The sequence below is a fragment of the Malaya genurostris genome, chromosome 3 (assembly GCF_030247185.1).
Source record: "Malaya genurostris strain Urasoe2022 chromosome 3, Malgen_1.1, whole genome shotgun sequence".
In the NCBI taxonomy this organism is placed as follows: domain Eukaryota; kingdom Metazoa; phylum Arthropoda; class Insecta; order Diptera; family Culicidae; genus Malaya; species Malaya genurostris.
In genome coordinates this window covers 25,345,951-25,372,278 of record NC_080572.1, presented here as the reverse complement: position 1 = coordinate 25,372,278, position 26,328 = coordinate 25,345,951, and the positions used below count along the sequence as shown (strand labels likewise).

At 35.2% G+C, this 26,328-nt stretch overlaps 1 protein-coding gene across 1 annotated transcript in view; it reads left to right on the top strand.

Annotated features, from left to right (window-relative positions):
• The first annotated feature begins 342 nt into the window (after positions 1-342).
• Positions 343-26,328, top strand: part of LOC131437668 (neural cell adhesion molecule 2-like) — a 390,081-nt gene continuing 364,095 nt past the window's right edge. Inside the window, exon 1 of the mRNA XM_058607165.1 lies at positions 343-584. The gene's annotated coding sequence lies outside the window, so the exon portion shown is untranslated. The remainder of the gene's footprint in view (positions 585-26,328) is intronic.

The window sequence follows — 26,328 nt, the reverse complement described above, 5'->3', positions numbered from 1 at the left end:
GGCATCCAATGTGTTTTATCAAGTACGGCTAGACCTTCTAGTAACCTCAGGCTGGTTTTTAGATTTCCGTTTTTACTGCGAAAAAAAAAACAATTACATTTTATCAAAAACAAATACTTAAATCTACGGTTTTTGGAATTATGAGGTTAAATTTTCCACGCGGTTTTTTGTTGCAAGGTTTCCGCAACTAACACGGCTTTATTTTACACGGATTTTTTTAATACGGTACGTAACCCCCGTGTAAAAAGAGACTTTAGTGTACCTAGAAAGCAGTGTAGTTCATAAGTACCTTTGAAACATTATTACTTGATGAATGAAAATCAGATTCAATTGTGTCTTCAGCCGAGACAGTTCGTATTTTTTAAAAAACCTAAATCAGATAATCCGTGAGTTATTGGCGCAGTCTGTAGGAGATGCGTAGTGAATAAAAGTGTAAGTGAATTCCATCCGTGGAAGCTTCATCGAGAGGACATCGTTTGAAGCCGATACATTGCCAAGGGAATATTGGCGAGTTGAGACGGATCCAGCACTTTCATCACGAGAAGCAAATAATTCATAGTCGAGAGCAGATCGACAAACTAACTGTAAGTCATAGATATTAATCAAGTAATTAATCAGAAAAAAAACATTAGAAACTAAGAAGTGATTAGGATTAAGGAGTGAAGTGGTAGAAGAATTAGAAGTGATTTTATTTTTTTTTATTTTCTCTCTCAAGGAATAAAAACTAACAAAAGGCGGTAGAACTTTTTTTCCATTAAATTTTAATTTGGGAGTTTCTGGTAGTTATTGAAACGCCGTCATCGCATAGACAGTCATTATTACATTACTACACTTAACCACTGAATTCTGATTCCTTTTTTTACGAGTAAAGGTCTCAGATCTAAGAAAGACATGGACGAAAATCGTATCGCCGAATTAGAGCGGCAAATAGAGTTGCTCAACAGGAACTTACAAGATCGCGATGACCAATTTCAGTTTCAGTTGTACCGTTGGCACCGTCACATAATGCTATAGTTAATATTGATATAGAGTGTCAGAAAGGCTAAGTCCCCGACCTCATAAAAAACTTACCAATCCTTTCCGGTAATTCAAAGCAAGATTCAAATGAAAGGTCTTGTGATTCCATACAAAATTCCTGAATATTATTTCTATCTGACTTCCGGATCCGGAAATATAGGGTAAAATATGTTAAAAATTTTATACCATCACTGAAAAGCGCGAAAAACCGTAAAAAGTTTTCTAAATTGACCTCAAATCTTCTCCAATTGATAGTTTTAATCAATAAACGGTCAAACAAACCGATTTCGGTTTTAAGAATCGAAGAAAATTATTTTGAAGAATGCCACAGTATTATATATGATAGTATGATTGAAATGAAAATGGCATCATTACACCACTAGGGTGGTGCTCAGCCGCCATAGTAAGGTTCATATCTCACAAAAAATGATAAACTGTATTCTTTGAAATTTTTGGCAATAAATTACGTTAGAAAAACCCTTTCCTTATAGTTTATAGTGGTTTTACGGTCACTTAGCAGTGTATGTTAAAACAGTAGAATTCTTGTATCTCTGAAAATGGTGTTCCTTAGTTGCCACCTTCCTGGTACTTAGTCGCCATCCACTTTTTTGCATTTGGTATCAAGAAAATAATTATTTCAGCAGTTCTAAGGAGGAAATATACGCTTTGACATTATTTGTATTGAAACCGAATGTGTAGTATTATTAGCGTTATTAATTACACTCTATTTTTTGCTACCGTAAACCAGAAGTATATAAACCAGTTTATATCAACATAGTAGTGTAATGATGCCCTGCTTATATCATATACTATACTGTGGTGTTCATCAAAATGATTTTATTCGATTCTTGAAAGAATAACCGGAATCGCTTTGTTTGGCCACTCTATAAAACCGGAATAGGAATTCGGATTCGGATGAATTTCAAGGATTCTGTATAGGCTTATAGGATCTTTCATTTGAATTTGTAAGAATAGTTCACGCCATGTCTGAGAAAAGTGAGTAATTTGAAATTGGAATTTTTACACTAATCATCATATAATTCCGGAAACGGGAGCCGAGTTCAAGTGCAATTTAGAAGTTTTGTAAAGGAGAATGAGACCATTCATTTGAATCTAAAATTGTGAAAATCGGTTTAGCCATATCCGAGAAAAGTTACTCATTTTAACCATTTTTTGCACATTTTACCCCACATTTCTGGAACCGGAAGTCGAATCCAAATAATATTGAGGAGTTTTGTATGGAACCATAAGACCTTTCATTTGAATCTAAATTTATGAGAATCAGTCCAGACATTTCCGAGAAAAGTTAGTGCAAGGAAACGTTACATACCCATACAAGACGAACTAAGTCGAATGGTATAGGACATTCGGCCCTCAGGGCCTCGGTTCAAAAGTCGGTTTTCACAGTGATTGCATAACCTTTCTATATGAGAAAAGTAAAAAGGTCCCTGTGTTACAGCATCGAAATTTGTTTCCATTGGTATGATTGTTCGTCTATATTATTTTTCAAAAGTGTTGCATTTGAAAGAGATAAAAATGTGGCTACTAAGGACAAGCCGAGAAGTGGCGACGAAGAACCACTACGGTTATTCACACTTTTCATGCTGTTACGCACGAAACACAAATCAGAATCTAATCAGGTAAACTGGTGAAATCTAGTGTTATGAAATATTTGATATAGCTACATACCTATAGCTACTTTAGCAAACTCAAAGACAATTAAATCTCTGAGGCACAAATAATTTCAACTGCTATGACGCTGTCAAACGGAAACCCTTATGATAATTGTTAGGTTAGGTTACGTTTATGACTACGAATTTGTCTACGGTTACGTTTATGACTACGAACACCATATCTGAGAAACGCAGAGGTGGCCACTTAGGCAATAGTGGCGAGTTAGGACCACCCTCCCCTACAATTTGAACCTTAAACTCCAAATGTGTTTCATTCACGTCAACACTAAATAACAAACCATCGCATATGTAGACTCCACAATCATGATAATGGAAGCTGCAAAGATCTGCTCATTATCTGACAAGTAGAAGCATTTGATAATTTGTATGCCTTTTCAAAACCGAACTCAGATCCACTGTGGTTCTTCATTTAAAAATGTACCTTCATAGCACCGTGTCATAACTTGACCTTGCCGATTTAACAACCAACCCACTCTGATGTGACAAAAGATCTGAAGACGATTCCACCGCACGAACACCAAAATTATAGAAGCACTGAATAAATATGAGCTTCCTTATCCTATCTGTGCGAATGCTGCGCTTATGTACCTGTGCTGCACTGTGCCTGTTCCTTCGACGGCGTGCCGGTCGGTACCGAGTTCTGAAATGGCGATATGGAAGATGGAAATGCTCATTCCCGGTGAAGTGAAAATGTCCCCCATTAGGGTGACAATGGGTTTGGCTTATCAGCAGTGTGCTCGTTTCTCCGATGGCAGCAGAATAATGATGACACTGATCTGCTACGAGCAGGCATGTCAGTCGGTTGAATGGTGACATTAGGCACACTTTATGGTTTTTATCGTGCCAGCACTCACCCACATACGGTCACACCAACATATAATGAGTTGAGAACACGACGCGACGCTGCAAATATGACAAACTGCTTAATTATCTTTCTCGTGTGATTAGATGAGTTGGGTATGTGTACGATGTATTGCGATAGTGGTGCCTTTTCTGCATGAAATGATTGTATATGGGACAAGCACAATTGTAAATGCTGTGGTGGTGTGGAATCGAAATCACGTGATTAGTTGGATTTTCTGTTCCTTAGATTTCAGCCCATCTTGTCTGTCTAGAGAAAAATACTTGCTTGCCAAACATTTCAGAATCTTCTCTTTTTACGTATAACTGATGCTACGTGGTTGTATGACCGACCTTTTCTTCGTTAACAACAATATGTGTCATTGAATTTCTGTTGAACCGCCACCTCGAGCTCCATAACAAAACCAATCAATCGTGGAAAACGTGCGCATTGTGTTTTCTATCACAAGAAAATCGACAAATATTTCCGAGCGTGTCGAGAGCAGATTTACTGTAACCCACAAGCTTGATGCAGGCATATTTTTTATAGATATGCAACCGGATATTTGAAATATAATTCAAAAACCAGGTTTTGATACACCAAAAGGTGTAATGATGCCTGTCTCATAAACATATATATTATTGCCAGATTCCTCTAACATATCCCTTGACTCGTGTATGTAAATGTGTACTTATTATCTGGGTACTGAAATACGCATTGAAAGATTTTACATCTAGGTTATTAGGCTGTAAAAACTCTGATTTCAATATTTCTTTAGACCGAACCTTCAACTGTTTCGCACACGCTGAATGTTAGTCGATCAAGCCATCTAAGAATAATCAAAATGTGTTCTGTTTACGATAGTTTTTGAATACAATTCTCAAAACATTTTCGTCGCATAAACGCAACCCCTTTTGATCGCACTGCAACCAACATATTAGCTTTTATTTAAAATTGAATTGGTTGAATTTGGTACAAGTAAATGATTTTTAAACAGTCAATTTTGTTTGCGACAAAACACTACAACCAAAACAAATTGCAATACATTATTTTAAGTAAATATAACCACTGAACAATTCCAGAAACAATAGCAAACAAATCAGGATCGAATTGCTTCGATTTAGAGGAAACTTTGTGTACGTCGTCTTTATGACATTTTTTTAAATAATAATAATGTAAGCCTAAAGACACACTGCTTATACTCTAAGATGCCGAAGTATGGCAAGTATGAAAAATCATTTGTTTTACATGAGTGACAAACACAATTCGACTCAAGACTTCCTAAAAAAAACACATAATTGTATTTTTGCATGCAAATTTCGTTATAATAACTCTGAAACAACTGTTTGAAAAAATTATATCGAAAGAAAAGTTTGCAGGAAATCGATAAGGAACTCTTACATCATAAATAAAAACTATAAGGTTGACGTAGGACAACACAAAAATAGTGACAAATCTTACAAAACAATGTTGAATCAATGATTTTCACAAAATTAGTCAGGTTTTCGAATAAAAATATTTAAAAAGCAAAAATCGTTATCCACTCCCAGACTGAAAAAGTTAAATAATAAAAATTTTAAATCGATGTACAAAAAATTCATTACCAATTTTTATGGAATTTTGTCCCAAGATAGGTGATTATGTTCCCTACTAACCGTTCATACATTGCAAGATGGACCCTTTTATGTAGAAGAACAAAATTATTCACAATCCATATCGTTTGAACGTTCAATCAAAATCCCAAAGATTTACGAAGCTGGCTTGAAACATTCAACAATTCAATGATCTTTAAGCTTCCATACGTGGAGTAGAAAAAAACATAAGATTACTCTAAACCTGCTTTGCATTCCTGTTTCCAGCTAAGCATCATCAGAAAAACGAAGGCAAAACATTAGCTTTACAGTTTGGATTCTGCCTGGATTCGAAGCTGCTTTCCCAGCTGGTTTACTTTTTTCAGGTCAGGTACTGACCTAACGCAATCGGGATGCAAAGCCATGCAAAACTTTTCCTATGATGGTAGTAGCTTCACGCTAGTGGGAACGGTGAAAGATTGAGTAAGCATACGGTAAACCTAGTCTACCGACGAGTGGTAATTCCATCGTTGCATCACAAAGTCCGAGCTTTATCCTGCTGTTTTTGCTTCTGGATGCTGATTTCTATCAACAGTCAAATTCAATAAAGATTTTCTGTTCACCATAAGTTTGTTTATTTCTAGTAGAATTTCGGTCATTTCACATGAAGACTGGCGAAATATGATTGAATAAATTGGAATTTTAGTTCGTAAATTATGCCGTGCTACAAGTCGCAGCGTTGAAATATATTTCTAAGGACGAAAAATCGGACTGGTTTGTTTGTTAGTTACACAATTTCCATCTCTGATAAAATTTACGCTAGTTCGTTTGCTGTTCACTAAAGCGGTTTCAGTGCTGTTGACTCATATACGACCATAATAGTCATCATCAACATCAGGATCAGCATTAAAAAATCCCCAACTTTGTATTTACGTTCCGCAAACACGAACCCCTACACCGCGCTACGTCTGGCTATGAAACACGCGCTCCAAGCTCCGGGTATACGAAACGAACAAGTTGATAAATTTTATTGTAGTAAAATTTGTTTCTGCTAGGTTATGATACCACCGGGACGATTAATAGCTTATGGGTGTTTATGGTTTACGAATTTACTTTCGAGTTTGTTATACAGCTATACCGCTTCAGTTATATCATATTAGTCAAGTCGTAGTACAGCTATACAAATTCAGATTTATTACTATGCCTTATCGGAAGATATTTGATTCCGCATGAATTTCTAAAACACAATTGCGGTGGAATTAGACACCTAGCGGTGAGCGTCGATATGAAATTAACAGTTGTTTGCGAGTCTGCTGCCGCATTGTAAATATACAATCGCACTATACGTAGCGAAAATCTTTGAAGAGTGCAAATTCGCCGGCATAAGGCGGCTTTAATTTTCTGACTGATTGTCTACAAAATTTTGCTCAGTTCATGAGGTTGTAAGTTGCTTGACAATTTGATGAACGTTTCCCTTTTCTTTTTCCTTCTGGTTGGCACCTCACTTGAAACAACATTGAATGATGGCATAACAAATTAGATTACATCGCCAATTCATTTTCGTTGATAGCTCTGTGGAAGTTTTACCTTTCGCTATAGAAAGGTAATAGAAATGCTGGAAAAATCGACTTTCGAGCGGAGTCTCGGATACCCATAGTGTTATATATCCTTCGACTCAGCCCATAGCCTGCCCATATTGAATTTAATCCCAATCCGACTTATGGTTCTGGAGATATAGGATGATATGGACCAAAAATACGGAAAAATTATACGCTAACTTTCATCAGAGATGGCTTGACCGATTTTCACAAATTAAGATTCGAATAAAAGATCTTATGGTCCCATAGCCTGCTATTGAATTCCATTTGATTCCGATTTTCAGTTCCAGAGTTACATGGTACTGTGTGAAAATTAGAGAAAAAAATGTGCACCCAATTTTCTCTGAAACGGCTCAACCGATTTTCACAAATTTAGATTCAAATGAAAGCTCTTATAGTTTCCTAAAATATTTTTGGAACACTTTATCCTGATCCGACTTCCAGTTCCGGAACTAAAGTGTGATAAGTGAAAAATTATCAATTTCATTAGTATTTTTTACGAACTATGGTCTAAAACAGGTACTAATCCTATAAAACTGTCTGAAAAATTCTTCTAGTTTCAGAACTTGTTAGTTTGTGGGCATAAAAATTTAATTCGGCACTACAGTCTCGAGAGTGACGTTGAGCGAAGCGGTTGCATTTAATCTGAGCTGCTGAAGAGTGTCTACGAAACGACGAATATTATCGAAATAATCCGGTATACGAAGTCAAGTGTTTTGCCGTGAAAAATACACAAAGTGGAAGACGGTGCACAAAGTAAAAGAAATATTGAAATATTATATAAAGTGTTGAAGGAAATAGGTGATATTTCGGTGGATAAAATCACTATGATGCAATAAGCTGGTCAACTGGGCCGGTGGATGTCTGGCTGGGTCAATAAAGAATTACTGCACGGTCAGCTCCGTAATTCATAAAATAGTGATACAGTGTGATAGTGACACATGCCTGTAGGGTAAATAAGTGAAAAAAATGTAACTGCTAAAGTAAGAGTCAAGCGGATGGGCGCCATTTTTGCAGGGTGAAAAGTGTTTGAAGAACAGAAAAATTGTGGGAGAGGGAAGGGCGATTAGTGAGTACCTGAAGGTCAATAGTGTGAGTTAGAAAGCGTCAGGACGGTATATGACACATATCTAATAGAGTTGGAAATTAACTGAGAGTGAGTGGAGGTGAGTAGCCAGGGAAAGAGAGAGAGGTAAGTCAGTAGAGGGAAACAGAAAAATAAATCAAAAGTGAATCACTGGAAAGCCCAACAGTGAAGTGAATAGGCAACAGGTGAGTGTCATAGGAACAGAGAGCGACAACGATATAATCGTTTGACGCTCAAGAGGTTAGGCTGCTCGTCCGAGTATTGGTAAGTGACTTTAGTTACTCCTCTTGGTCTGAAAACAAATACTAATTGAAACATGGAAAATAAATACAACCAAGCAGGTTGGAGAGGTTGTGAAATTTCATTACGGAACGGAGCAATAACTATAAAATTACCAAATATGATCAGTGACTTCATCCTAAGCAGAATGGCACTAGATCAGATAAGATTTTGTTGACAGTCATAGAATCGAAATTATGAAGAGAACTGAATTGAGCCATCAAGCAGAGATTAAAGCGGTAGACGAGTATATTCTACGGATGAAATCGGGGAGCCAGAATATGGAACAGAAATCTTATGGGTTTTAGCAGAAATATTTGAATGCGAGGTTCGAGTTACGCGTAATGAAAGTGAAAGTGCGGTATTCATATAAACATTCACATAACATAACATCATTAATTTGGTCTATCAAATAGAATCGTGGGGCTCTCCAGTGGACCGGTAAAAAAGAAATTGTACGGCTCGGCATTATCTCGTGAATTTTTATATTATAATGAATGTTTTAGTGGTAATGGTGGTAGAGGTAGTGACAATGTATTAATATTTTAATTGTTACTCTCATTTTTACATAATTAGGATAAATATTATTAGTATTATTATTATTATTATTATTATTATTATTATTATTATTATTATTATTATTATTATTATTATTATTATTATTATTATTATTATTATTATTATTATCATTATTATTATTATTATTATTATTATTATTATTATTATTATTATTATTATTATTATTATTATTATTATTATTATTATTATTATTATTATTATTATAATTATTATTTACACTATTTGCATTATTGCTAGCATTTATAATTACATCATTTTCATCATTATTTATGTGATAATCACTATTATTATTATTATTGTGACAATGACAATATTACGGATACTAGATGCAAAAAAACTTTATTCATGAGACATTTATGAATATTAGTTTATTAAATGTTTTGAAAAGTTTTATTCTAGGTAACAACAGAAACGAAGAAGTACAAGGCCCGACCCAATGCAATATTCTTTAATGCAAGAAATTTATTGTCATTAGCGTTCCATAATCTAGAAAGCAAACTTATAAACCTTAACATATACAATTACAATAAATTCTAATCCTTGAAACCATGAACAGAAGATACCAATTATTAGTCAGTCGATAACAATTATGGATAGCTCTTTCCAGAGGACCGAAATTTTGATACCTTCTCAACAAATCCAATGGGAAGGGGCAGGGAGTGCATCAGGGTATCTTACAAGTGAATGACTGGATGAAGGAGTGAAATGTCAACCCGATTCACAGGGGAAAGCTGCGTGTTTTCCCCAGAAGGTCTGAAATGAGTAAGACGCACCCTTCTAACAAACAAACCATCAGGCAGGTTTAAGCTGGTACAGCGAATTCTTTTATTATATGGCCGGATGTTATTGCTGGAAGGCGCCGGGTCCTCAAAGCCCATTTTGGCCTTTTCAACAGCAGTAATATGAAAGTTATCTGATAATCAAATTCGGATCTACTGTAAGTCTACCTGCATCCACTGGTAATGCCTTGAACTGATGGTGGCTTCACACATACATACATACATACATACATAAAAATTTAATTCGGCACTACAGGTCCCCCCTTTTCCTGTTCCGGAAGCATCGAAAGTGGGAAAGAAATTAAATCTCATGTTATCTTCAAAGCTACTGTGAAATTTTATCTGAATCCAACCTTCAAGTTTTTAAATCGCCATATAGAATGACAATATGTACAACACCGGTACGGTGGAAGAAGAAAACACAAAACGAGATGCGTGGTTTGTTCTATTTCGTACACGCTATAAAGAAAACGAAACGGTTACGGTGCTGCGGTTGATAAAAATTTTAGCTATTTTCTGATAAGTGCGACCGAAAGAATAAAAGAATGTCAATGAATTGAAGTTTATTTGAAAAAATATGCAATTTACACAGCCGGTAGTGCAGTAATACTGTGCCTGTGGTGTAGTGATGTCAGTAGTTATAATAATAATAATAATAATAATAATAATAATAATAATAATAATAATAATAATAATAATAATAATAATAATAATAATAATAATAATAATAATAATAATAATAATAATAATAATAATAATAATAATAATAATAATAATAATAATAAAAATAATAATAATAATAATAATAATAATAATAATAATAATAATAATAATAATAATGCTGGTTAGCATGATTTACATATGCAAAAGTAACAGAAACGCAGGTTCGCTTTCTTTGTTAGATTTGGTTTAATTGGTTTAATCGAAATAGAGCATGAGATAGTAATTCTAGGTTTAACTAGGTTCAAAACTGTTCCAATTTGAAGGTCATATGGTAAACGAACCAATTTCGGCTATACCGGTCATCTGAATCCGGTTTCGGAAGAATTGGAAATGGTGATTAAAAACTGCAAGAAGGATATCAGTCACTTTTTGTCAAGATGGCCAAATCGATTTTTACAAACTTATAGGTTCAAATGAAAAGTCTTACAATTTCATACGGAATTCCTAAATTTGTTATGGATACTACTTCCGGTTCCAGAAATACAGGGTAAACAGGATTTTTAGAGTTCGTTAGATGAAGTCCGAACAAACTTTTAATGAACAGTTCACGGAACGACCGAAATTAGCTCTGCGCCTAATTCGTATTAATGTTTTTGTATTAGTTGATTTTAACAACAAAATTTCCAAAATAACTATAAAATTAGTTAAAATTTAGAATTTACTGTGCTGAAAAAAACTCTTATTTTTAGAGAATGTGTTTAGTTGGCGAATATTCTGGACACAAACCAGCAATATTTCAATCCAACACGAAATTCTCATTGACAACTAATTTCGTTATTAAAATCAGAAACTTTGATTCTATTTATCTATCACCGTCATTACTGAAGGACAGCAGTGTCAAAGCAAAACAATCCATTAAAAAGCTAAAAGGGACAGTCTTGTTGAAACTGTTCGCAAATTGTTTAGATGTTTTTCGCATGTGTTACGATATATCCATATATAAATTTCTAAACCGATTTGTAAAAATGACATAAACTCTTAGTGGAAAGAGTTTTTATTCAGAATTTGTGCGCATTTGAAGCGATTGTGCGTAACAATGTTTTTACACGGAATAGTGAAGTGAGTTTCGAATGTTGCACTCTAATTGTATATGTCAAATGATGTTTTTATATCTCCCAACTTTCCGGGCTACGCCGTCCGGTGTACTACTTGTATTAGGTTTTTGTTTTCCGAATGCTCAAAGTTTTCAGTGAGAGAGTCGATTTCGCGAAGTCGAATGAAGAAAACAGCGATTTAGAAGTAAAATTTTTCAAAAAGAAGTTTATGTTTCGCGTTTCGCTTATGTCTTTTTCTTCAATACAACATCGTATTTATACCTGCAAATATAGAAAAGAGAACCGCGACTGAAATTTTTTTCGGTAGTAGTGTGCCATCTAGTGGCTAGTAGTCATTACGGTGTTAACGAGCGCCATATAGCTGCTAATTGCAGAAACCAGTTAAACCATTTATGTTGGTTGAAAACAACGTTTTATTTCTCTATTTCAACTACAAAATCAGTTGAATGGAAATGAAGTGTGCCTTAGCTAAGAAATGACAGCACGTTTAATTGGTGAATTCAACTAAAAAAAATAGCCATTTCAACAAATATTTTATTATTATTAAGAGAATTAGAATTAAAAAATCTAAATTAGCAAAAGTAAGATTTTTTTAGTTGTCTCAAAAAATAACTAACTAAAATCAGAAAATCAACTAATTTTTTCGCCAAAATGCTAATTTCGGTCTTTCCGTGTGTCCAACCACTCTTTGCTCAAAGCGCATCTCGTGCTGGCCTTAGTGAGAGTAATCTTTGCGTTTGCGGAGACGGTTATCATGACATCGAGCATGTTGTTTGGGTGTGCTCCGAGTATTGCGACGTCAGACTCCAGCTAATTGATTCCCTTCGGGCCCGAGGTAGACCACCTTTTATTACGGCTTCCACTCTTTTCCACCTAACAATAAAACAATCAGCCATGTTAGGCTAACGCAAATGAGCCCAATAAAAATTTTCCTTAATTAAAAAAAATGAAATGATATTTTACACGGAACGACCGAAATTAGCTCTGCGCCTAATTCGTATTACTGTTTTTGAATTAGTTGATTTTAACAACAAAATTTCCAAAAAAACTATAAAATTAGTTAAAATTGAGAATTTACTTTGCTGAAAAAACTCTTAGTTTTAGAGAATGTGTTTAGTTGGTGAATATCCTGGACTCAAACCAGCAATATTTCAATCCAACATGAAATTCTCATTGACAACTAATTTTGTTATTAAAATCAGAAAATTTGTTTTTATTTATCTATCACCATCATTACTGAAGGACAGCACAAAAAAAACCAAAACTGAAATGGGTATTATTAACAAGTTTATTAGCCAAAAACTCATGAGAAGTGTCAAAGCAAAACAATCCATTAAAAAGCTAAAAAGGACAGTCTTATTGAAACTGCTTGAACATTGTTGTTTATGTTTTTCGCATGTGTTCGATATATCTTTATTTAAATTTCTAAACCGATATGTAAAAATGTCGTAAACTGTTAGTGGAAATCGTATTTATTCAGAATTTGTGCGCACTTGAAGCGATTGTGCGTAATAATGTTTTTACGCGGAACAGTGAAGTGAATTTCGAATGTTTCACTCTAATTGTAATGAAGTTTTTTTGTATCTTCAAACCTTCCGAGCTGCGCCGTCCGGTGTACTATTTGTATTCGGTTTTTGTTTTCCGAGTGCTCAAAGCTTTCAGTGAGAATGAAGAAAACAGTGATTTAGAAGAAAAAAAAATTCAAAAAGATGTTTACGTTTCGTTTATGTCTTTTTCTCCAACACAACATCGTATTTATACCTGCCAATATAGAAAAGACAACCGCGTCTGAATTTTTTTCGGCAGTAGTGTGCCATCTAGTGGCTAGTAGTCATTAAGGTGTTACCGTTTCGGTGACAGGGCGCCATATAGCTGCAGATTGCAGAAGCCAATTCAACCATTCATATTGGTTGAAAACAACATTATATTTCTTTAATTCAACTAAAAAATTAGTTGACTGGATATGAAGTGTGCCTTAGCTAAGAAATGACAGTACGTTTAATTTGTGAATTCAACTAAAAAAAATAGTTATTTCAACAAATATTTTATTATTATTAAGGGAATGAGAATAAAAAATCTAAATCAGCAAAAGTAAGATTTTTTTTAGTTGTCTCAAAAAATAACTAACTAAAATCAGCAAATCAACTAAATTTTTCGCGAAAATGCTGATTTCGGTCGTTCCGTGCATGTACGAAACAGTTGCAAGATATCATTAAGACCAACAAATTGGTCATATCTGATCGTTTCCTGCGTCAAAATGTGACTGGCCAGGTTGGTGCCCTCCGAGCCAGATTGCGCCCGTATAAGTGGAGATATTACCTTAAAACCAAATGCGGTTGTAGCTTTCGAACAGTATATAACATTCCGAGTTGGAATATTATTTTCCGCATTATTTATTGGTCATGACCAAAAGAGCCTTTTTCGATCTCTTGTACAGTTGCAAATTGCTAAGTAACTACATAGAACGGAAACGACGGTAAACTAAATCAATTATGACAATTTCCGTGGTAGATACCTATTTAAAATCACTCTGGAATTGGTAGAAAATCCTGTAAGCAATAGTTTTACAAAACCATGCAATCATAACCAGACTGAAATATCAGAAACAACCATTTTTAGGCAACTAGACTGCACAATTTCATTAAAACGTGTAGAGAGTAACTGTAGTAGAATCTGCATGATCCCCACGGTAATGACGCTTAGTGTCAAACACGCACAATAATCACATTTCAATGATATTTTCGCCGCCAGAGTGCTTCACAATCCACTCGCAAACAGAAAACCAAATTTATTCCACTAACAAACAAGCTGTCCCATCGGGCATCCAACGCATCGTCGGTGCATGCCAGCTATACGCCATCAGTCGGCCTCCATTAGCAAATGACCTCCGGCCAATCCATTCAATCTGCCTCATTCTACGGTATGCTGTTTCGGTGCGGCGACGGATGGACATCATGGGATATGACCGACGACCAACTTAATCCTGTCGGGGTACTGGCAGCGGTGTTGGTTGATGATTCCATCCGAGGCCTGGATTTGTGCACTTTTTCGATTGAGTGGATAGGCCTTACCAGTTTAGCATACACGCCTCATTGTTGGTGTCGTTTAGCATGATTCGACGTATATCCAAACCAGCCAAAATGGTGGTAATATGGGGTAGATTAGGGAAGTCTAGGTGCAATGGTGAGTAAAGAGTGTCACTTTTCGGTTGTCCCGTAACCGAGACTGACACTGGGATGAAATTAATTTTCGCGCGCAAGTGTAGAAATAGGATAAAATTGTCAGGATTTTTCGTTTGACTTACAACCGTTTTTCTCTCTCTCCCAACCTGCGATGATTGATTTAGTCTAGGCGAGATTCAACCGCTTGCTTGGCGGAGTTGAAATATGAAACATTGAGCGCATACTCACGGAACCACCCGCGATCCCATTTCAACCAGAATATTAGTTGATTTTCTGAATTCGATTGGTTAAAATTTGGTACAAGTAATCGATTGTTGTTTTAACTAAACTGTCATTTTTGTTTTTCGATTAGCAGAAACGATGGTTGAAACAGCCAATTTAACTGTTTGAAAAAAAATGCTGTAAATTAGTGAGGACACATACCTTTCAATTTGAATATTTTATTTGAAATAACTGGTGTTGTTATTGAAAAAAAAATTCTGTTAGTTGAAAAATAAATCGGTTTTATTTGTTTTAGACATGAGTATTGAAAGTGAAAAAAGAGTATTGAAAGATGATGCCTTCAAACGGTTGAACTAAAGTTATGCACTGATAATTTTAGTCAATTTATATGAGCTTGGGTGCATCAATCGCTAAGAATTGGAATTTTGCGACGCAATTCAAACGCGCCATTCCATCGCAGCGCGTTCTGTGTGTTTGAAACCCTTCGCTCCTGTTACTTTTATAAATTAAATTCATGTCAAAAAGCGTTTTATTACTAATGCATGAACATCATCTTCGGTATCAAAAAGCTGGAAGTAAAACAATCTGCTGGAAGTAAATCAATGATCGAATTTGAAGCAAAAAATTTTTGCGCTTACCTGAAAGATTACGAGATGATCATTCATTAACATTTTCTAATTTGTCACCAAATATTTCTCATCTTAAACAAGGTTAACTTTATCACAACACCGCTGTTAGATAAACACTTGTTATCATAAATTTCTCAAATCGAATGAACACAATTTCACCAAACGCTTTAACCATCTATGTTGTTTTCATTGACATTTTGAAGCGACGCGAACAGATTTCAACTAAAAAAGTTGTTGGTTTTGCATTGCGATTATTGTTTTGCTTGCAACTGTCTCCGGCATTTGACAGCATTCAAAACAACATATTCAACTACTTGAATATATGCAAATCAAAAACCATATTGGCTGAATCAAAAAGAAATTAGTTAAATCAACTATCGCAAAAATCAAAAACTGCGATATCGCAATTTTATGATCGAAGGGTTCTCCGTGCTGTGAGAATAAAGTGTAATCCAAAATATTAATGCTGAATGGGTACAGCATGAGAGGTGAGTCCTCTCACGTAGACTACTTGTGTTCCAGTGGTGTACCTAGGATAAGGAACGATTTGCCTTCGCTCCCCTCTTCGTTTAGAACGTACTTTAAACAAAAAAAAACGTTGTGGCGAACTATCGCTAGCCCCCAACATGATGCGCTCGGGGTAACCCGTCAGAGGAAGTCAGTTTAAGAATCGTTTTGATTTTTTATGAAAAAATATGACTAACTTAACACAAATCATCCGTACAACACTGGATTTATTGTTTTCCGATTAACGCCATTTTAAGAAAACGACAAAAGTCTACGTTTGTCTACGAGGGGGGAGGGGGGGTTTTGCTTAAAGTCTACTCAGTCTCCTTATTTTTTTTTAATTTTTCAAGCAATTTACTTAGTTTAATTAGCCGGTGCAAAAATAAAAGAAAATAATAACATAAACATAAATTGTAAAAGCTCATTATTCTTTGCAAAAAGTCATCGGACTTTAAGTTTATTGGAGTAAAAGAATAAATTTCAATTTTTATGATTTCCGATTATTATTTAGTCTCATCGTAATCAAGCAGTGAAAGGAGAAATGAAGATAATGTCAATTGCCTCATTGATTGAAGCAATGAGCGTTCTGACGAGTGAAATGTCCAGAGAATTTTAGAAATCGATAAAGGACCGATGTTAGTAGTATGACAAAATGATCAAAACCTATCACTTATCTATAGCCGATCACAAATAAGAAAAGGCAATTAATTATGAAAATACCAAATCGAGAGGAAGTCTAAAAAGTTATTCATATTTTTGTTCTGACTTGAAGTAGTTGTCAGTGTGGTTTCTTCAAACAAAAAAACGGATAAAAATACATCCCCACTCAAATGTTATTTAAATATTAATGCACTTTTGTTGCGAAAAACTTATGTAAATTGCCTTAAGAAATAAATTTATTTATGAGAACATGCATTTATCTATAAAAACGAGTATAGGTTGTGTTAACCGAAAATTTTCAAAAAAAAGATGCGAATAAAAAAGACATGCTTCGTTCACATTTCCATGTATCGACAATCGTTCTCTTTAGTTGATTGATTATATGATTTGATATTTTACAAGTTTTAACTTTTTCGCTGCCAAGATAGTAACAAAAGTGCGAACTTAAAAAAAATGACATTTGAGCATTTCAAAGAAAAAAAAACACAACAGATAGTTAACGATTCGTTATAGTCTTGTTAAGGCATAAAGTCGCATTGAGCATGTTTTAAATTTGACCAGTATCTAACGAGGAAATCAGATTGGATAAAAAACAATACAACAATGAGAGTGAAAAAGTTACCGCAGAGATGGAACTTGAACCCATAGCTTTCTTCAATCCGGAGAAATAGTGTTGCCAATTAAACTACTCTTCGTGTGAAACACACGAAAAAATAGCCTAATTAAACAGAAGAACCGAGCATGTTCAGTTGGACCCAGTTCAGTCAGCTCTACGGCTACAGCTACCTCTCCGCCAGCACTTTTTTTGAAATCAAATTTCAGCTCTAGAAAAATAAGGTTATTGAATGTTTCCGATGTTGAACGAATCCAAGTGAATTTGGTTTGAATATAAAGTTTTGAATGTTGAATATTGTTGAAAACAATTGTCTTTATTTTTGGAATGGACGGCACTCGAAACAGATCGGCCAATATGCCAAAATTTCTATTAAATATCAGATATACCGGTATGAAGAGGGTGTTTTTCTGTTAGGACAAAGCATAAATTTTGAATGGGTAAATGATACAAATTTTATTGAAAGTATTTAGAATTGCTTTCTACAAATTTTGACCTCCTTTCTGGCAATTTATAGATACCAATTGAAATATTCGTCTATTGAAGCGAACCAATCAGACACCCATTTTTTTACTTTCTCGTAGGAATCGAAGTGCTGCTTAGTCAATATGCGGTCCTTCGATAAAAACAAATCATTGATGTTTGATGTTTGATGCTCTGGTATATCGGTCTAAGAAGACGTAGATCTACACGTTTTATTCTAAGGCTAACAAACGTTTTTCCAAGGCAAATAAATGAGCGCTGCAATAGTTGCTTAAGATCTGAAAGTATATTTCCTAGTACGATAGGTGAGCAAATGTGTGTTTTGTTCAAGATAAACCATTCGATCGTAACAACTACCATGTTATTTAACGGAGATAGCACATCTCATTTTTAATCACTTTACCAAATAAAGGTATATATGTAGTACCTGACGTTGATACGAGTATGAATACTTTATTTGAGGGTCAGAATATGAACCAATCATAACACCAACTGCATCGTTTTCTGGAATATTAAAATTAATCCCTTCATTTGTAATCCAGCAAAAGCTCGTGAAGAAATCTCATTTTTGCTTGTGTTACATTTTGGCCCACCATTTCATGATGAAACCCAAAGTTTTTCAACGATTGATGGACTTGGACATGCAGCTGTGTTTACTTTGATGATTCTATACATACTGGGGGAACACTAAATGATTCTTATTCTATCTCGTTTCAGTTTCGGCTATGTTTGTAAGCATTGTATAATACCCTGCTATACATATATTGAATGAAAATGTGCTGCTTGGTGACATCCCTTCATCGACCCAATGTCACTTGGAACGTTTAAAACTGGGACTGAAACACAACTCGCACACTTTACATCATAGATATTTCTAAAGAGTAAAAATTTGAAAAATATCCATTGATCGAAACGTCGAGAGTATAGATAACATTATAGAAAGATTAATCTGTATTTTACAAATTTTTCGGATAAATTTGTGACCACGATTCTGTATTTACAACTTTTTTACAGATTTTTGGCAAGAAATACAGATTTTACATATTCTTGATAGCGTGAATTAAAAATTGCACAGTGATCGAGTCTAAATATATTAAATAGTGGTACTGTTTTTTTAAATCGGAACCATATCTGTACATCCACAGGAATGGCATTTTCAGGACAAATTATCTCTCTTATTGTTCAGAAAACGATCAATCGACGCTTCGGATAATCTTTTTCCATTATCTTCCGCTTGATATTACCATATCCCAAGCCTATTCGGTACCGTTACCATTACCAAGCAAAAATGGCAATTTTCTCGAACAATTTTTGTCGAAAACGATAAAAAAAATGGTTTGTTTATAATCAATTTTAGCATTACTCTCGCCCGTGTTGCAATTCTTCGTTACTACATCATATCATAAAACAACCAGAATCACTTACAAAGCTTTTTCAACTACATCATTAAATTCAGACAAAGAAAAGTTTTAATGTTTTTAAATTTGAATTTTAAATACTGTTTCCTTTTTTTCCTTTAACTTTTTTGGTTTTTGATCCCATGATATAGATTTACAGATTTGTCACCTAAAAAATACAGATTGTATATGTGAAAACCCTGCATGTGAGATTGGGAAAAGATGCACGGTATTGACTTATAGAGAGCGGTGCTACTTCTGGCGTGCACTGTACAAATGCGTATCATCGATGGCTGCATTTCCAGTAGCACTTGACAAAAGGTAAGGAAGGCTCCAAATTTGAAAGAAAAGTGCGAAAATGAAGTACGAATAATCAAGTTATTTGCACTTTTTTATAATAAGTACTTCATCGTTCAAAGCATGCAAAGATAAGACATATATTTAGCTTTAAAGTTAATTTAGCTGAAGTACATGTTTGTACATGTTGATTATTATTGTATTATTTGTACATGATGATAGATGTATTATTGTATCATTACCGAAGATATTACAGTATACTTGAATTTACGTCATGCGTAAGTATTCAAAGAAAACTAGTAGCTGTCACCAGTCCCGGGTTGGCGGTTCAATGCATAGGGCACTGGTCTAACAAACCAGTTGTCGTATGTTCGAGCCCCGACCTGGAAGGATTCGTAGTGTCAGTAGAACCGTAGCACCAGCCATGCATTGGTTCTTCTTTATACTCTGAATCGGCTGCGAAGTCTGCTTAAACAGAAGGTCAAATTCCACTATAGGAATGTAATACCAAAGCTTTGCTTTGTGACTGTTATAAATATTTATATACAGGGTCCGGCACTAGAAGTGTTACCAACTTCAGACCGCTCGCGCAGCTGACGCACGGGCATCAGCTCTCTAGAAGTTTGCTAAATGGCAGTTCGGAGTTGTATTGTTTACAAGCGCAAGAAAGCATTTTGACAAAAGTGAACGCGAAAAAAAAATCTTGACTTGAGAGAGCGAAGGAGTTGCTTCGTTTGGCCGAAAGCGGTCAATTTCCGAACATTGTATTTTCTGACGAGAAAATTTTTCCAATAGAGCAATTCGTAAACTCTCAAAACGATAGGGTTTACTTGACCGACCGTTCATACGAGAATTTGAGTCATCGATTGGCCACCAGGAGGCAGCACCCGCAACAGATAATGGTTTTGGGCCGCTGTAACCGCAGATGGGCGCTCTCCAATCGTTTTCATCGAGCCTGGCGTCAAGGTAATTGCGACATATTATCGGGAAAGTATTCTGGAGGTTGCTTTGAAGCCTTGGGCAGACAAACATTTCGGTGGCAGACCATGGACGTTTCAGCAGGACTCGGCACCATCTCACAAAGCTCGAGTGAACCAAGAATGGTTTATTCTCTTTGGGCCATTTTGGAGAGCAAAGTCCGAACTAAAAGATACACCAGTCTCGAGGCGCTGAAAAAAGTTATTGTCCGCGAGTGGGCCTAAATACCTGCAAGTCACATTCGGCAACTTTCGATTCGTTTTTTGACCGTCTCAAGGCCATAGTCAAAGCAAAAGGTAGTATGACTTATCATATCGAGCAAAAGTGAATTGATTCTGAATTTTGTATTATTTTTACACATTTTGTACTTTGAATTAAGTAAAAGTAATTTTCCAAACTGAATTTATGGCCTTTTTAATTGGTTACACTTCGAGTGCCGGACCTGTAGCACAACAATCTACAAGACTTGTGATGATATTCGGAATTCTTTCACATTCCTACTTTAAATGACAAAAATTCACTGCATAGAGTAGCACAACTAGCTCGTGGAGAACGGAAAACATCTATAAGTCATATTACTTTGGCTATACTGGTTTCGGATTCAGGTTCCGGAAGTGGTGGTCTGAAATTCCAAAACGAAACTCACATCAATTTGTCAGAGATAAATTAACGTTTGAGCACAGATAATAGTACGAGGAAGCCAAATCAGGTGAACGAAGATGATGCCTAAGTAATTAAAACTTAAACCGTTGATTTTAACCATGATAGCGATGCTCATGTGCTTCATGTAAGGCCATTTCACAGCGATTTTGGTCTTCAATCGCATCATTAATGAACGTTAATACTGGCTTTTTCTGATTTGAGATATCCTCTAAAAGTATACTATGCCGATCCTAAAAAACAGACATTATGATCTTTCCGTCCCATTTAGACGCCCTCGTGCCGCTTCGAAATACTCGTGCTGACTTCAATCTATTGTCGGTAATCATTCTGTTCTCTGGCCTATAATAATGGATTTAGCCAAACCTGTACACGAAGCGCGCTTGCATTCGTCTTTCTAGCCCTAAATAAGTTTGTGAGGGATCCGGTGGCCTTTCTCATCGACAGAATGTTGCTCAACTAAGGCATGCTCGCGCACTTTATCTTTCCGGTTGTCCAGTACAAAGGCTATAGCAGGATAAGCATGTGAAATCTGCCCCCAAAGGGAATTCATATTGTTATACCACATTCGAAAGGTCATAGGCTAGAAACAATTTTCTCAAAGTTTCAACCCTTTAACTGCCATATTGACGGAGCTAGGGTGGTTCTATTGATTTTTATTTTATTTGATTTTTGAAGAAACTGCTCCTCCGAAAAATTTGAAAAAAATCAGGTATGTTTAAGGTATTATGGGGATGCTTTACAATTTTTTTTCAAAATTTTTGAATATGTATTTCTCTCATTCAAAAATACTAGAAAATTTTGAAACATATTTTTTCTCTCTTCCAATTTTTGCACCACCCTGGATTCTTTAGTGATAAATAAAGAATGGTTGGACGTGTTAAAATGGTATGTTTTCATATTTTTTAAAAATGTGGACAACCAAAATATTTAATTTTTTCTAAAAAATATATAACAGTCGACCATGCGTTCCCATCAAATTCTGAGAGAAGGAAACGCATGGTGCTTTATCTTAGCAGTTTCTAGTAGTAGTAGTCGTTCCCATAAAGTTCTCTTAAAAGGGAAACGCATGGTGCTTTGTTCTAGTAGTTTATGATGCAACTCAAGCGCAGGTCTTAGAAATCAAACTAACGAAAAGAAGGAAATGAGTATCAACCTTTGCATAATACATACACGATCATACTTCGGGTAAAACCTAGAAAGCTACAAAGCAAGAACTTACTGGTATGTGGTTTATATATGAATGGTAGTAATATATGAACGTTGCGAGTATCACACATATGCAGTTCGGTTACGGCAGTCAAGAACTAGAGCGAGTGACTGTATATAATTCGATGATTCGATAGTGTTTCATGAAATGGTCAAATCGTTTTGCACTGTTGGGTCTCGTACAACGCGGTTTTCATTTTGCCAGCTCTGTACATTTCACTAAATACATAGCGAGTTGAAACAGCAGTGAATTTAATTTTTTTCTTTTTTATATTGGTGTCAAACAAAAGTGGCCACTGATGTAGGTTGGAATCGATTTCTTAGAATTGTTTTTCCATAGATACGTTTATTTCTTAAGGCAATTTACATAAGTTGTTCATCGCCGTAACATCACTTTTACATAGAATTCTTATCCTAATATAATATAAAGTCACATCAATTTGAGTTTAATAAAACATATTCCTCTTATTTTTTAAATATCATATTATTTAAACCAAACGATGAACTGCTATAAATTTTAAAATAAGCTGAAATTTTTATACATTTGGTGGTTGATTTCATAACCCACTTGGAGTTTTTTTTTATCAGCACATCATTTTTAATAAAATTTTGCTATTGGATGAACTAATGGACGCAGTAGGAGTCAGAACTAAGACTCAAAAGGGTCAATTATTAAATTGAAACTTCAATTGTCTTTATGAAATGATTAAGAAGTTTCATGTAAGAAAGGTCACGAAAAAATTTCTGTAAATTATTGACTGTATTTTTCATTTAAATAGGAAATGGGATAAAAATGTTATAAAAATACATTGCTGTTTCAATGCACACATTTTCTCTCTGATTATTTTCGTTTATTCTATAGAATTATCATCGTTACTTGGTAGCTGTTCTGATTTAAGCATTTCTGACAATATTTTCGCCGGTCTCACAATTCTGGATAAAAACCTAGCATAAGGAAAGGTAGTGAATAATGGCGGCCTCGTGTGAACAGCAACCAACAGTTCTATTGCCAATAACGCATTCACAGCAACGGCGCTGGATTCCCAAATATCCAGTCGAATTTGTAGTGTACTCGATATAGTACTTGTAAGCTTTTAAAAATGAGACTTATTACCGGCCCGAATAGCTTTTTTGTGATCTGTGTGTCTCAATTGGGTCATCTCGTGATAAAGCTTTAAATCCAAAATTACTTGGCAGAACATCCTTCTCAAAAGCTTCTATTCCTGAGCTACGATATTCCGATACTTGTTGCTCTCGTTCTCGGATTGATAATATTATCTTATTAGAACTTCCCGTTCGCAATTTGAACAAAATTATTAAACCTGTAAAAACCTGGAAGCGTTCCCCTGAGAGTGAAAATCACTTACTGAGTTAATTATGTATTCTCAGATATTTTCTGGAAAATATGGAGCTTTCAACACAATATACCCAAAAATTAAAGAGATCGATTCAGCGAATCAAGTTTTTAATAGACATGGTCGATAACGCATCACTATTTTTTTTTATCTGTTGTTGTTTCAAATTTTAGAATAAATATAAAAATATATAGCGCTATCAGTCTACAAACCATGAAAACCATCATGAAGATATTCGATTGACGTTTTCAAACACAAAATTTCAACTTTATCTTTATCACACATTTTTCCAGAAAACTAAAGACATCCCTCGATAACATATCTTTATGATAACTTTTGACGCTGTAATGAAATCTTCATTCTTTCTTTCACTATTCTTTCATTACATCCATCAGCAACACATAAAAAACTGACACCCGCTCTAGTTCTTGACTGCCGTAACCGAACTGCATATGTGTGATACTCGCGACGTTCATATATTACTACCATTCATATATGAATCACATAACAGTAAGTTCTTGCTTTGTAGCTTTCTAGGTTGTACCCGAAGTATGATCGTGTATGTATTATGCAAAGGTTGAAACTCATTTCCTCCTTTTCGTTACTTTGATTTCTAAGCCCTGCGCTTGAGTTGCATAAACTACTAGAAAAAAGCACCATGCGTTTCCTTCTCTCAGAATTTGATGGGGACGCATGGTCGACTGTTATTAATTTTTTAGAAAAAAAATCAAATTTTTTGGTTGTCCACATTTTTAAAAAATATGGAAACATACCACTTTAACATGTCCAAAAATTTTTTATTTATCACTAAAAAATCCAGGGTGGTGCAAAAATTGGAAGAGGGAAAAAATATGTTTCAAAATTTTCTAGTATTTTTTAATGAAAGAAATACATCTTCAAAAATTTTGAAAAAAATTGTGAAGCATCCCCATAATGCCTTAAACATGCCTGATTTTTTTCAAATTTTTCGGAGAAGCAGTTTCTTCAAAAATCAAATAAAATAAAAATCAATAGAACCACCGTAGCTCCGTCAATATGGCAGTTAAAGGGTTGAAACTTTGAGAAAATTGTTTACAGTCTATGACCTTTCGAATGTGGTATAACAATATGAATTCCCTTTGGGGGCAGATTTTACATGCTTATCCTGCTATAGCCTTTGTGTATTATTATTATTGTCATTTATTTTACGCCGGTTTCATTCTTCATTTCACGTGGTTTAGACTCTGTTCTGCTCCGTAAGACCTGCCGCTGCATGCTTTATCGGCAGTGGAGTGTAAATCACATAACTCTCAAAACCTCTATCTCATGGTATAATCTTCAGGTTCAACAGCCCCATAATATTTTTAAAACTTTTTTTTCATTTCTGTTAAGAGCAACCAACATGTAGTCATTATTGTCTAAATTTGTGACAAATTCAAACTGACTACATTTTACTTATACTACCATAATACAACACTTAGTAGAACTAATTGTATGACAGTTCTGCAACGTGCGGAGAATAGTCAGTGGTCACTTTAGCTTATGGCACTATTTTTGATAACAATATGTTGTACAAGTTTCAATCTATGGTAATGCATGATGGCGCTAAGCATCTTCTGTATCTACTTTCAAACAACAAATCTAAGGAAATGGTTTACGCCAGATTCACTACAATGAATGAGCTGATTGTCAAATAAAATTGTTGAAATGACAGAGAGAAAAAATCTTGTCAAACAAAAAGAACTGTCTCAACAATGGTTTCGAAATGAAATGGCTTTATTTCACTCATTCTCGCAGCAAACAAAGCTGAATAAATAAAGCTGTTCGGTTGGAAGCTAAACATATAAAGAAGCGTTCACATCGAGAAAACGGACATGGGAACGCCGGTATGCGGAACGTCGGAAATCTCAATGACGGAAACGAAACATTGAATCGTAAAGTAAAAAACTGTCAATTGCGATGTAGGTAAGCGCGAAGGGAAGGAGCACACTCTTGACGAGGGTTCCTCGAAGCAAAGGGATATGATTCATGCCGCTTACATCCTATGTAGGCATTGACTGGCACTGTCCTGTGTCGGTCGTTATGGTATTGATGCAGGTCCTACGTTGCCTTTTTTATTTGACGCACAAAGGAAGTAAATGACAAAGAATACGTTTTTATTTTCGTGCTGTGCTCTTTCGAGTTGGTGATGTTGAATGCAATTAGTGTTTTTCTATTCGCTTGCGAAATTGATCCTTCTTCATTCGCTCATCAGTGTATTTCTCGTTAATGGTGTTGTAGATCTTAGAACATGTGCTTTGGCCTTCATTTAATTGGTTATGGAACTGACAGTTCATTTACAGCATTTTAAAAATAAGGAAACATTTTTCAATCACTTGCAAGTCTTGAATTTACAACGCAGACCTAATAAAGCACACATCATATGTGTGAGTATGTTCGAGTGTGAGGTTTTAGGGAATATTCCTCTCAAAATTTGAAAATTCTCAATTAATGCTGAAACACTTAGTTAAATATTATTGAAAAGTTGCGAAATTGCGAAGGTTACAAAATGATCAACTTGCTCCGATTGGGATGAAACTTTGCACACATCTTCATCAGATTCCAATCACTCATTACCCTGTAATGTCGGAACTGCAAATCGAATCGAATTTGAATCTAAATGTGTGACAATCGATTGAGCACCTCATGAGATGTTGAAGTAAGTTCCACTTTAGAGTATTATATTTTATACGCTGACGACATAGTCATAGTTGTCGCGGACAAATCGCGCACCATTGCCCGACAGATAACCCAACAGGCGCAAACGAGATCCACCTATGGGCGAATCGCGTAGGCTTCAATATCGCCCCAAATAAGTATACAATTTCGCATTTCTGTCGAGAAGGCCAATTCAACACCGACTTCACAGTTTCTATCGGAACAATCAATGTCCCT